We start from the raw sequence: 10,937 nt of genomic DNA, 5'->3' as shown, positions 1-10,937 counted from the left end.
ATCAGGAACACTAAACTTCATACTTCTCCCTTCTTTGTATACAGTTCTTCAATTGATTCACCTTTGCTCTGATATCATGTAGAAATTTCACCTATAGATCAACTGATATGTGCAATGTACTAAAGCATAAAACTAGATCTACTTCTACCATAAACTTTGCAGAAGCTTAATCACATATGAGCAGTATCAAACAAGAACATATATAACTGAGAATGAGAAGCAATCACACATAACACAGATGATATAATCCGAGGAAAGCAACAGCCTAAAACCCCACTCTTTGTATTATCATACAAATGGAAATATCTCAGATTACACAAAAGCCTTAGCTTAGAAAACTATCCAGCTCTCACTACAATCAAAGAATCCAGCTTTCAGTACAATCAAAGAATCCAGCTCACAAACTGAATAGACAACTCATATGTCAATCCACAGCCCTCCAAGCCTCTTATTTCCTTGCGCAATTTTTCTTGGGGTCCGGTGAGGCCACATGTGTGAATTGGCCTCATCACACTCACTAAACTTGAAGAAGTAACTGCGCAATCTCCAAGGAATAAATTCCTTCTGCATGCAAGGAATATTCACAATAGAATATTCTTGCAACTAATAGTACATCGTCCCTCCATCTGATCTCAACTGGGTCTCTGACAGAACTGACATGCATAAGTTCTTTATGCGATAAAATTTAGTTATCTGAAGTGTAGTAGTTACATGCATGCAAGCATTAACTAGCTGAACTCACAATTAATTCTACAAGCTATATGAAATAATCTAATTGGACTTAACTCAGTTAACTGAGCTAACTAATTACAACTCACTCTTATCTCTTTAACTAATGGATAAATCCCTTAATCAAAGGAATAACGGTTGCATGTCCTCACATTGACTTCATGTTTATTTTTCCTTAACTAATTAATTCAAGATGAATTAATTAATTAATTTACAAACAACTGCTAAGATCAAATTGAATTTTATTTCACTATTTTAGTTCAGGGACTTAACCAAAATAGGAAGGGATCCCGAAATGCTATTTATAGCAGTGCTAAAAATAGCACTTCTATATTTAGCATTTCTTGTTGCTATTTTCAACACATATAGCTGCCTTCATTTTGCCTTTTGAGATAAACACAATGATCAGAGTGACATCTAGTATAACTTGTTCAGACATAAACCTATCAAATTTTGGATACCACTGCCTTGGAGCCTGTTTTAAGCCATACAAGCTCTTCTTCAACCTACACACTAGTTCCTTCGTCCCTTTTACCTCGTATCCTTGTGGTTGTTGCATATATATCTCTTCCTACAAATCCCCATGGAGAAAGGTTGTCTTTACATCTTACTGCTCAAGATGCAAATCTTCAGCTGCTACTAGACTTAAAATAAATCTGATTGAAGTCATTTTAACAACAGGAGAAAATATCTCATCAAAGTCTATACCCTTTTTCTGTGCAAACCCTTTCACCACAAGTCTAGCTTTATACCTTTTCCTACCTCCATCTTCTTCCTTCAACTTGTAAACCCATTTATTCTGCAATGTTGTTTTACCTACAAGAAACCTGACTAATTCCCAAGTCTGGTTATGTGCTAAGGAGTCCATCTCTTCTTTCATGGCTTGCTCCCACTTCTTCCTGGTTTCTACCTGTACTGCTTCTTCATAACATTATGGTTCACCAGAATCAGTCAACAATACATAATATAATGAAGGAGAGTATCGTTCAGGGGGTCTACTTATCCTGGTAGATCTTCTAACACCACTTTCAGGTGTTTGAGGTGCTTGTTGTTGTTGTGGTTGTTGTTCTGGATGTTGATCATTATGATTTTCAGGCACCATCACTTTTTCTGTGATCTTGTCAAGCACTGTGTATTCTCTGTTTTCTTTTTCCTGTTTCTTTTCTTGCAGCTGATCCTTATACAAAACCTTTTCATTGAATATGACATCTCTGCTCCTAATGATTTTGTGTTTTTCATAATCATAAAAGCGATAACCAAAATCATTAACACCATATCCAATAAAGGTACATTTCTTTGATTTTTCCTCAAGCTTTGTTCTATTTTATTTATTAATGTGGACAAAGGCTTCACAACCAAAAGTCTTTAAAAAATAGTAGTTTACCTTTTTACCTGTCCATGCCTCCTCTGGAATACCACCATCCAAGGAACTTGAAGGCCTTCTGTTTATTAGATAAACAACAGTATCTACAACATATGCTCAAAATTGTAAAGGAAATCCTACATGCAATCTCATGCACCTTGCATGCTCCATGATTGTCCTGTTCATCCTTTCTGACACACCATTTTCTTGTGGTGTTCCTGGAACTATCTTCTCTCTGTGAATTCCATTCTTTGAACAGTACCTATCAAACTCTTTACTGCAATATTCACCTCCATTTTCTAAGCTGAGACACTTAAACCTTTTTCTTGTCTCATTTTCAACCAAAGCTTTCCATTTCTTGAAAGTATCAATTACATCAGATTTATTTCCAATACAATAAATCCAGGTTTTTCTGGTTGCATCATCAATAAAAGTAACATAATAACGAGAGCCACCAAGAGATGATACTTGAGCAGGTCCCCATACATCTGTATGCACAAGCTCTAATTTTTCTTTCTTCTTTTCTTTCCCAACTATGAGGAATCTGACTCTCTTATGTGTTCCATAAACACAATTCTCATATAATTTTAAATCAACATGCTTCAAACCTGGCAAAAAATTTCTTAAGTGAAGAATCTGCATCCCCTTCTCACTCATGTGCCCGAGCCAATGATGCCATAATGCCGTATCTTCTCCTGTAGAGGTTAAAACATTAACATAATTAGAAATATCATTGCATAAATACAATGTACCAACCTTTTCTCCCTTTGCTATTACTAGGGATCCTTTAGTGACCTTCCAGGTTCTATCTGTAAAAGTAGTCACACAACCTTCACCTTCCAACTACCTTGTTGAAATTAGATTCTTCTTTAAATCTAGAACATGACTTAACTCTTTCAATAGGCAAGATTTTCATTTTTTTGTTTTATGAAAATTGTACCCATTCCAATGATTTTATAGGGTTTATCATCACCCAATCGAACCTGTCCAAAATCTCCTTGAACATAATCATGAAAATGTTTCCTATCAGGTGTGGCATGAAATGAGGCACCTGAATCTACCACCCAGGCACCAATAATATTTTATAAAGAAATAATCAAAGCATCTTGCAACACATCACCTGTTACATTCGCTTCATGATTATTTTTTTGTTGCACATCTCCTTCTTTTCCCTTCCGAGACTTGCAGTCTTTCTTCAAGTGTCCTTTCTTCCCGCATTTCAAGCACACTATCCCCGATCAGGACTTAGATCTTCCTTTTCTTGACTTACTGCGATATCTATGGCTCTTTCCTCTTTCCATTTTTTTCCACTAGTCTCTGCAATCAAAGCATTACCTGATGTCTCAGTGGAGCTTTTCTGTCGCATTTCCTCACTAAGGATTGTACCGACAACATCATCAAACTTTAAAGTACTATATCCATAGACAGAGTTACTAATGTCCATAACTAAACCATTCCAACTTTCCAGCAATGAGCACAGAAATAACAGAGCCCTAACTTCATCATCAAAAGTTACCCCTACAGAACTTAACTGATTGGTAACTGTATTAAATTCATTTAAATGATCAACAGCAGATCCACCTTCTGACATTTTCATATTAAATAAACACTTCATAAGAAATACCTTATTTGAGCCCGAGGGTTTTTCATATAGTTTGGCTAATGTCAACATTAAACCCTCTGTTGTCATTTCCTTTGAAATATTAAATGCTACCGATGCCGCTAGGCACAACTGTATTGTTCCTAGTGCTTTTCTATCGAGAATATCTCATTCTGTGTTTGTCATACTCATCAGCTTCTTTGCCATTTCGCTCAATGTTGGTACAGATCTCTCTGATACAGATAATCTTCCATCTGCATCTTCCACAACTGTTGGTTTTGGCCGTAAAAATTTTCAACCCTAAACCTACCATCTTCCGTCATTTCTCTCACTCGAACAAGGAACCCTTTTCTCCTTCGAGTTTATCAGCCAAATAGACCTTCGACTCTGATACTAGTTGTTATAAAATTATATATTACGGAGCAATGGAACACATAAAATATTGTAGAAATATAAAAACAGAAAACGGATAAAACAAGAGAAACATATATATACATGGTTCACCCAGTTTGAGCTACGTCCACAGAGAAACAACCAGTTCTTCCTTTTATATTATCTAGCAAACTGAAGAGATACAACCTACAGCAGATCCGCTGTGATTCCCTCTTCGCTCTCAATCTCCCCTCTCTTCCTCACTAATAATATAGATCGACATAGACGCAATACGATTCCCTCATATATAGTGAGGGGTTGCCTTCTAGGGCAAAAAACCCTAAATTAAACATAACTTCTACTGTCAGATCTCTGCCTAATGAACGACCCAGATTGACTATGAAATTACAACATTTTACAAGGCAATTTTACATATATTTTTAGCTTCGGAAGCATTGCCCCCGATCCCCCTGCGATGTGGGGCTCCCAAAGGTCGCAGTCGCCCCCCCTTGGACCCCCCTTGCAGCGAATATATTACGGGAAACAAACTAGGATCTAATGCGGCGATACCTTTGAATACAGAAGATAGTCAGGCTCCACACCCAACATAAACAAAGGGCATTGTAGGGATGGACCAATGATTAAGCTCTCCTGTGACCCCCTCTATGGAAAAGAAAAAAGAAAGTGGGATAATGTTGGGTGTGTGTTATATTCTTTCCATGACTATTCGCATGCATGGGGTGGCTGTTGGCCCCCTATTTGTTGCGTCGACCACAGCAGGGGGGCTGCGCCCCACTACTGGGGTTTTTGAGGGGGATGGTAGTCCCCTTGCATGGGGTTCAGGGTAGTGCCCCGGGAATTTTTTTTTGGACTTTATATTAGGTGGGCGGAGCTACCTATGGTTTTTTGCATGGGTTTTGCACATGGTTTTGGGCATGACAATTTTCTTCCCATGGTATTTTGCAAATTCGTTTAAGGGAACTATGGTTATGTTCTAATCCAGGGTTAATGGATTGTGGTTTATGAATGCTTCAACATGTATATATATATGTATTGTAACAATGAAAGGAACATTTTGAAAAATCAATCTGGTAGTCCTCGTTTTGGGATCCAAGGGAAAATATCTGTGTATATATGTTTTATGTTTTATTTTCTCGCCATTGTTGATTTTCTACTTTTAGAATTCATATGCAGATAATTTTTGTACAAGGTTAAAACCTACAAACTTGATCCAACCTTATTCAAGTATTCCTTTTAACAATTTATCATTAAATATGGGTGTACTTCTCTGTAGATTTTTCTCTCGAGGATGGACGTAAGTTCTTGAGCACTTATTATAAACTAGACAATTCTTGTCTGAATGACAATATTTTCTATAGGTGGGTGTTTACATGGTTACCTACCCTAAAATATGGAGTATAAACATCTTCATCTACCACCCATTTAAAGGGTTGTATCACAAAAGTCTTCGAGAAGTAATAATGTTAACTTGTTTATATTTTGTCCAAGGTTCTTTTCATTTCACCATTCATAATCAGGTCAACTTGTTTATATTTGGGCCAATGTACTTTTCTTTTCACCATTCAACTACCAGGATAATGTTAGGGATATCACTTTGAATGAGGATGATATCTATCTTACACGAGCATAAGAATAATATTTAACTTTTGGGTCAATATTGAGGCAAAGGATTGTTAAGATAACACGAGGACAAGAAAATATGAGCTTTGAAATATTTTCTTCGGGCTAATAGCACTACGTAGAAATGTTTTGGGCAATATTTGGTTTAGTTTTGACTGTAAACATGGAACTATGTAGACATATTTTGGGAAATACTTGATCTACTTCGAACTCTCAACACATTATTTTTCATAGCACTCAAGATAAGAATGTATCTCTCACTTTTGATGGTAAATTTGGAGTTTTTTTGGAAAATAATGAATTGCAGTCATGAGTTAAATATTTATTATGCTTCCACATTATATAATGATGGACATGTAGCATGAACTAATCTATTCTTTGAGGGACGATATAATGGAGGCTACAAAGACATTTAAATGCGCATTTTGAAAACATATTATGAGTGATTGTTCTAAGGGTTGTTTCATAATTAAAAGAGTATCATATTCCTAATATTGATTATTTACAATAAGCCAACTTATGAATGGGGCTCTATGAGTATTCTATTTAAAACTTTTCATTACTCGCGTTGTTATGAAAATCAACTGAGATTTTAATCAACTGAAAATTAGTTATTGAGAATTGTGCATAAGGGTTAGAAATCTCAAGAAGACCAATAATTGTATGTGAGGGTTGACCTAGAACTCTAAGAGGCTAGCCCAAATCTGTGTGTGAATCTTAAAAAGGTATAATTAACTACAACAATAGTAACCTCCTTTTTGATGTCTCACATTGTTGTGACTCAACTTGTTTTTTATTGGATAGTAGACAAGTAACATAGTTGAATAAACCACACGGTGATTCGTCAAACAGATTTAGTCATAATGAGGGAAATTGAATGTTGGATTCATATTTGATCATAATATTTTGGTTGTAGTTTAATCATTGAATTGTGAATTTAATTTGATCGATAGTAAGCCCTTACCTTGTATTGATTTTTTTGTAGTATTATTGTAATTTGAATTAAACTTGAGATTTATTTGATTAGGTATTTGTTTAATTGTTCTTTTATGTTTTTTTGCACATCATTGGAGACATTTAGGATGGTGGAAAAGTGGACCTTCTGCATTGAGGTGCCTTGTTATCCCAACCTAGGGCATGCAACCATTGCATATGTACTCTACAATAACGCTTCAAATAATGTGTTCCAAAGAAAAATAGATATATGTGGAAGGACCACTAACAATGAAACATACTATATTTCCCTTTGCAGTCTTCACCAATTTTAAGCTTGTGTGCAACTAAATGAAAATGAAAGACATGGACCAAGTAAAAATATCCAATTTAAGATCACTTCATATGGAAGCAAGAACCACCGTTACTTAGTTTCGTTGCTTCATGATAGATTCATTGGATGTCGGACGAACTACTCTTTGAGGCAATAACAACTATTAAGAGATGCTGAAGATGGATTAGTATCATCATCTATTCCATTAGAATTTATCAATGGGAATTCATATCGATGGTTTATATGTGTAAGGTTTTTTTGTTGCAATTGTTTGTGTTTGTAATGATGTGGTTCTTTTAATAATGAGAAACACAATACTATATTAATTAGGGGACAATTATGCCAAAAAGTTGAATGTTCTGGTTGGCACTATTAAGATTTATATTTGATGAAAATTAAAAGACTATTTATGATATTTTCATTGAGTTGAGTTGATATTGATATGAGTTGAGTTGATATTTGATATTGATATGACTTGAGTTCATTGAATTTAGTTGATATATAACATCTATAATGCCTCATATTAAATTGGGGTGAATATTCAAGTTCAAATGATATTTATCTATTCAATTCATTGTATTTCTTAGTGAAAGAACACATTTTGAAATCTTGTAGCTACAAATAGTTTGATGGTTTTCTAATAGTTTGGTAATTTGATAGTTGGAGAAGGGTTGTGAACATATTGTTATGTTCACGTGCAGGACTAAATTATGTAACAAATAAAATTTGGAACTCTGGATCTTAGAATTCAGGTTTGTTTTTGGCATGGAAAATTTTAGGGGCGAATATTCGCAAGTGGGCTAATTTTCAATGCTTTTTCCAAAAATAGAGATTCCTAAATTTCCATTTTTTCTAAAAATGATTCGCCCAAATTTTATAATATAAAATTATTTTACCTTAAAAATCACCAAAAATATATAGAGACTAAATATAAAACTATTATATTTTATAAATATATCAACAAATATTTTATAATTTTTCATATTAAATTCTAACCAGATTCCTTAAAGATTATAAACTTTAATAAAAAAGTCATCCTTAAAATTTTCCAACAACAAATATTTTATAATTTTTCATATTAAATTCTAATAGGATTCCGCAAAGATTATAAACTTTAATAAAAAAGTCTTTCCAACAAATATTTTATAATTTTCATATTAAATTCTAATAAGACTCGTCAAAGATTATAAACTTTAATTTTATAATTTTCATATTAAATTCTAATGAGGTTCGGCAATGATCATAAACTTTAATAAAAAGAGTCATCCTTAAAATATTCCATGGTTTATGGTTAAATGCAAAAATCTCTTCCCGTTTTCAGTATCATTATATCTAATTTTCTATAAAAATCATTGTCAACCTCCGGAAATTTAAACTAGCAATCCATATCATCCAAACTCAGCACGACATTGTAAGCAATATCGTATTAGCCGTTGACGTGCCTGAACAACACTAAATAATAATTCTGGCTGTACATAGTGATTCGTGCCTGACGTGCGTGTAATGCGGCGATTCTCATAGTGATTCATGAATCTGAAATTTATCAGATTGTTATATAATATATTACATGTCTGTTTGTGTATAGACGCAAGCAGCTCTGTGATTTCTCTGAACTGCAAGCCCAACCAAGCGTTTGTGCATTTGAAGTGATGGAGGGCAGCAGAGCAATGGATGGAATTAGTGGCTTCTGGTATCCTGTAACGATTTTCATGACATTATTGTTGATTTCAAAGCTCATTATCCTGTCAAGGAAGGGAGCTGGGAAGCTGCCTCCAGGGCCTCCCGGATGGCCCATTCTTGGGAATCTCCTCCACCTCGGGACGAAGCCCAACGAGTCTCTTTGTCACCTTGCTGCAAAATACGGTCCTCTTATGACCCTTCATCTCGGAATGAGAACCACAGTTGTGGTTTCATCTCCGGCCATGGCCAAGGAAGTGTTGAAGACTCATGACCAACTCTTCTCGGGACGAACCGTCATAGAATCAGCCAAGACCACCAGCGACTGTTCCTTGGCATGGAACAGCACCTGCGGGCCTCGTTGGCGTATGCTTCGAAGATTATGTAATACGGAGCTCTTCAGTTTCAAGAGACTGGAGGCCTTGCAACATCTCAGAAGAGATCAGGTCCTTTCCACCCTTCAATCCATTTTTGAGGATTCTAGAGAGGCCAAGGGTGTGAATATCGGGAAAACTGCGTTTCTTACAAGTCTGAATCTGTTGGGCAACATGATTTTTTCTCAAAACATGTTGGGACGGGACCCTCAGGCTGCTGAAGAATTCAAAGAAATTGTCACCAAGTTGATGGTACTCGGGGGAAAGCCTAACCTGGTTGACTTCTTTCCCTTTCTGCGAATTTTGGATCCTCAGGGCGTGGCCCGCGATATAACGAAATACGAGAGCATTGTCTTAGGGTTGCTGGACAGATCTGTAGAGCCTCGAATTCAAAAGAAAAAAGAAAGCGGGACAGAGCACAGGGGTGGCAAGGCAAAAGACTTTTTGGACATTTTGTTAGATTACAGAAGCGAGAGCGGAGAAACAATGACCAAGAAAGACATTATCCCCTTTCTATATGTAAGTCTGATTCTTACATATAAATTCAAAATTCAAAATTCAAAATGGATTTAGTTAGTTTAAGATGGATTTTAAAACTTTCTTGCGTCTCAATTTGTTGTGAGTGATGATGTGCAGGAGTTGTTCTTAGCCGGTAGTGAAACAACCAGCTCAACGGTTGAATGGGCAATAGCTGAGGCCCTTCACAATCCTCAAATAATGAAAAAAATTCAAGCAGAATTGGAGGAGGTACTTGGGAAAGACGGAAGAGTTGAGGAACGTGACATCGATCGCTTGCCTTATTTTCATGCAGTGGTGAAAGAAACGCTTCGTTTGCACCCGCCAGTGCCTCTGCTTCTCCCTCACAGAGCAGAGAGCAGTTGTGAAGTAGCAGGATACATGATACCCAAGGACACTCAGGTGCTGGTAAATGCATGGGCAATAGGAAGAGACCCAACCATGTGGGATGAGCCCACAGAGTTCAAGCCTGAGAGATTTATGGAGTGTGACATAGAATATAAAGGGCAAAACTTCGAACTGATTCCCTTTGGAGCAGGAAGGAGGATTTGCCCTGGGATTCCGTTGGCTCATAGGATGGTTCACGTGGTTATAGCCTCTCTACTCCACTATTTCGACTGGTCTCTCCCGGATGGAGTCACACCAGAAAACATGGACATGAGTGAGAAGTTTGGAATCACGCTGCATAGGGCTTCGCCATTAATTGCAGTCCCCTCACCCCGTTTGCCTGCTCATCTCTTTAACGACCACATCACTAGTCAAATTACTTCTCCCCTTTTCTAAAACGCTTCCCAATCGTTCCTGCAGTTTTCACATTACCCCGCATTTCACAGACATGAATGTAATAGAAGATTGTTGTCTGAGTAGTGTTTAAACACAAGCAGTTAAGTTATGTTTATTTAAGCATTTGAAGTTATTCCGAGTTTTCACCTGTGTTTAGAGCGAAAATCCACTGTTAATCTGGTGACTGTTCACTCTAATATATTTTTATTCATTTTTTAAAATGTCGCTATTCCACCTTTTTCCACATTTGACTGCATCTATGTCTGTAGGAGTCTCTCTTAATAAACCAGAGTTGATTTGGGTGACAGCTTATTTTTTCTAAATGGTTTTTAAATCTATTCTGTTCAAAATATTTGTAGAATAGCAAGACTCAATGTTGCCATCACAACCTGTTTAAACAAATTTACAAGTAAAAATGCAAGAAAAAAATGAGAAAACCATTAACCTCCAACCTGTTTAAACAAATTTACAAGTAAAAATGCAAGAAAAAGTGAAAAAAACCAGTAACATTGGTTGCATGTTTTCTTTTGGAAAAATCTAATTGTCCTCGCAACCCATCAGGGCAAGTCCACCCAAGACACTCAGTTGTCACATGTCATTGCAGCTTTCAATACC

General features: G+C 36.2%; 1 pseudogene; it reads left to right on the top strand.

Annotated features, from left to right (window-relative positions):
• The first annotated feature begins 9,002 nt into the window (after positions 1–9,002).
• Positions 9,003–10,322, top strand: LOC149198176 (geraniol 8-hydroxylase pseudogene; annotated as a pseudogene).
• Positions 10,323–10,937: the final 615 nt, after the last annotated feature.

Source organism: Pinus tabuliformis, chromosome 2_2 (genome assembly GCF_031772625.1).
Source record: "Pinus tabuliformis cultivar Carrire ecotype Pingquan chromosome 2_2, CPIR1, whole genome shotgun sequence".
NCBI classification, from domain to species: domain Eukaryota; kingdom Viridiplantae; phylum Streptophyta; class Pinopsida; order Pinales; family Pinaceae; genus Pinus; species Pinus tabuliformis.
This window is presented reverse-complemented; position numbering and strand designations above follow the sequence as displayed.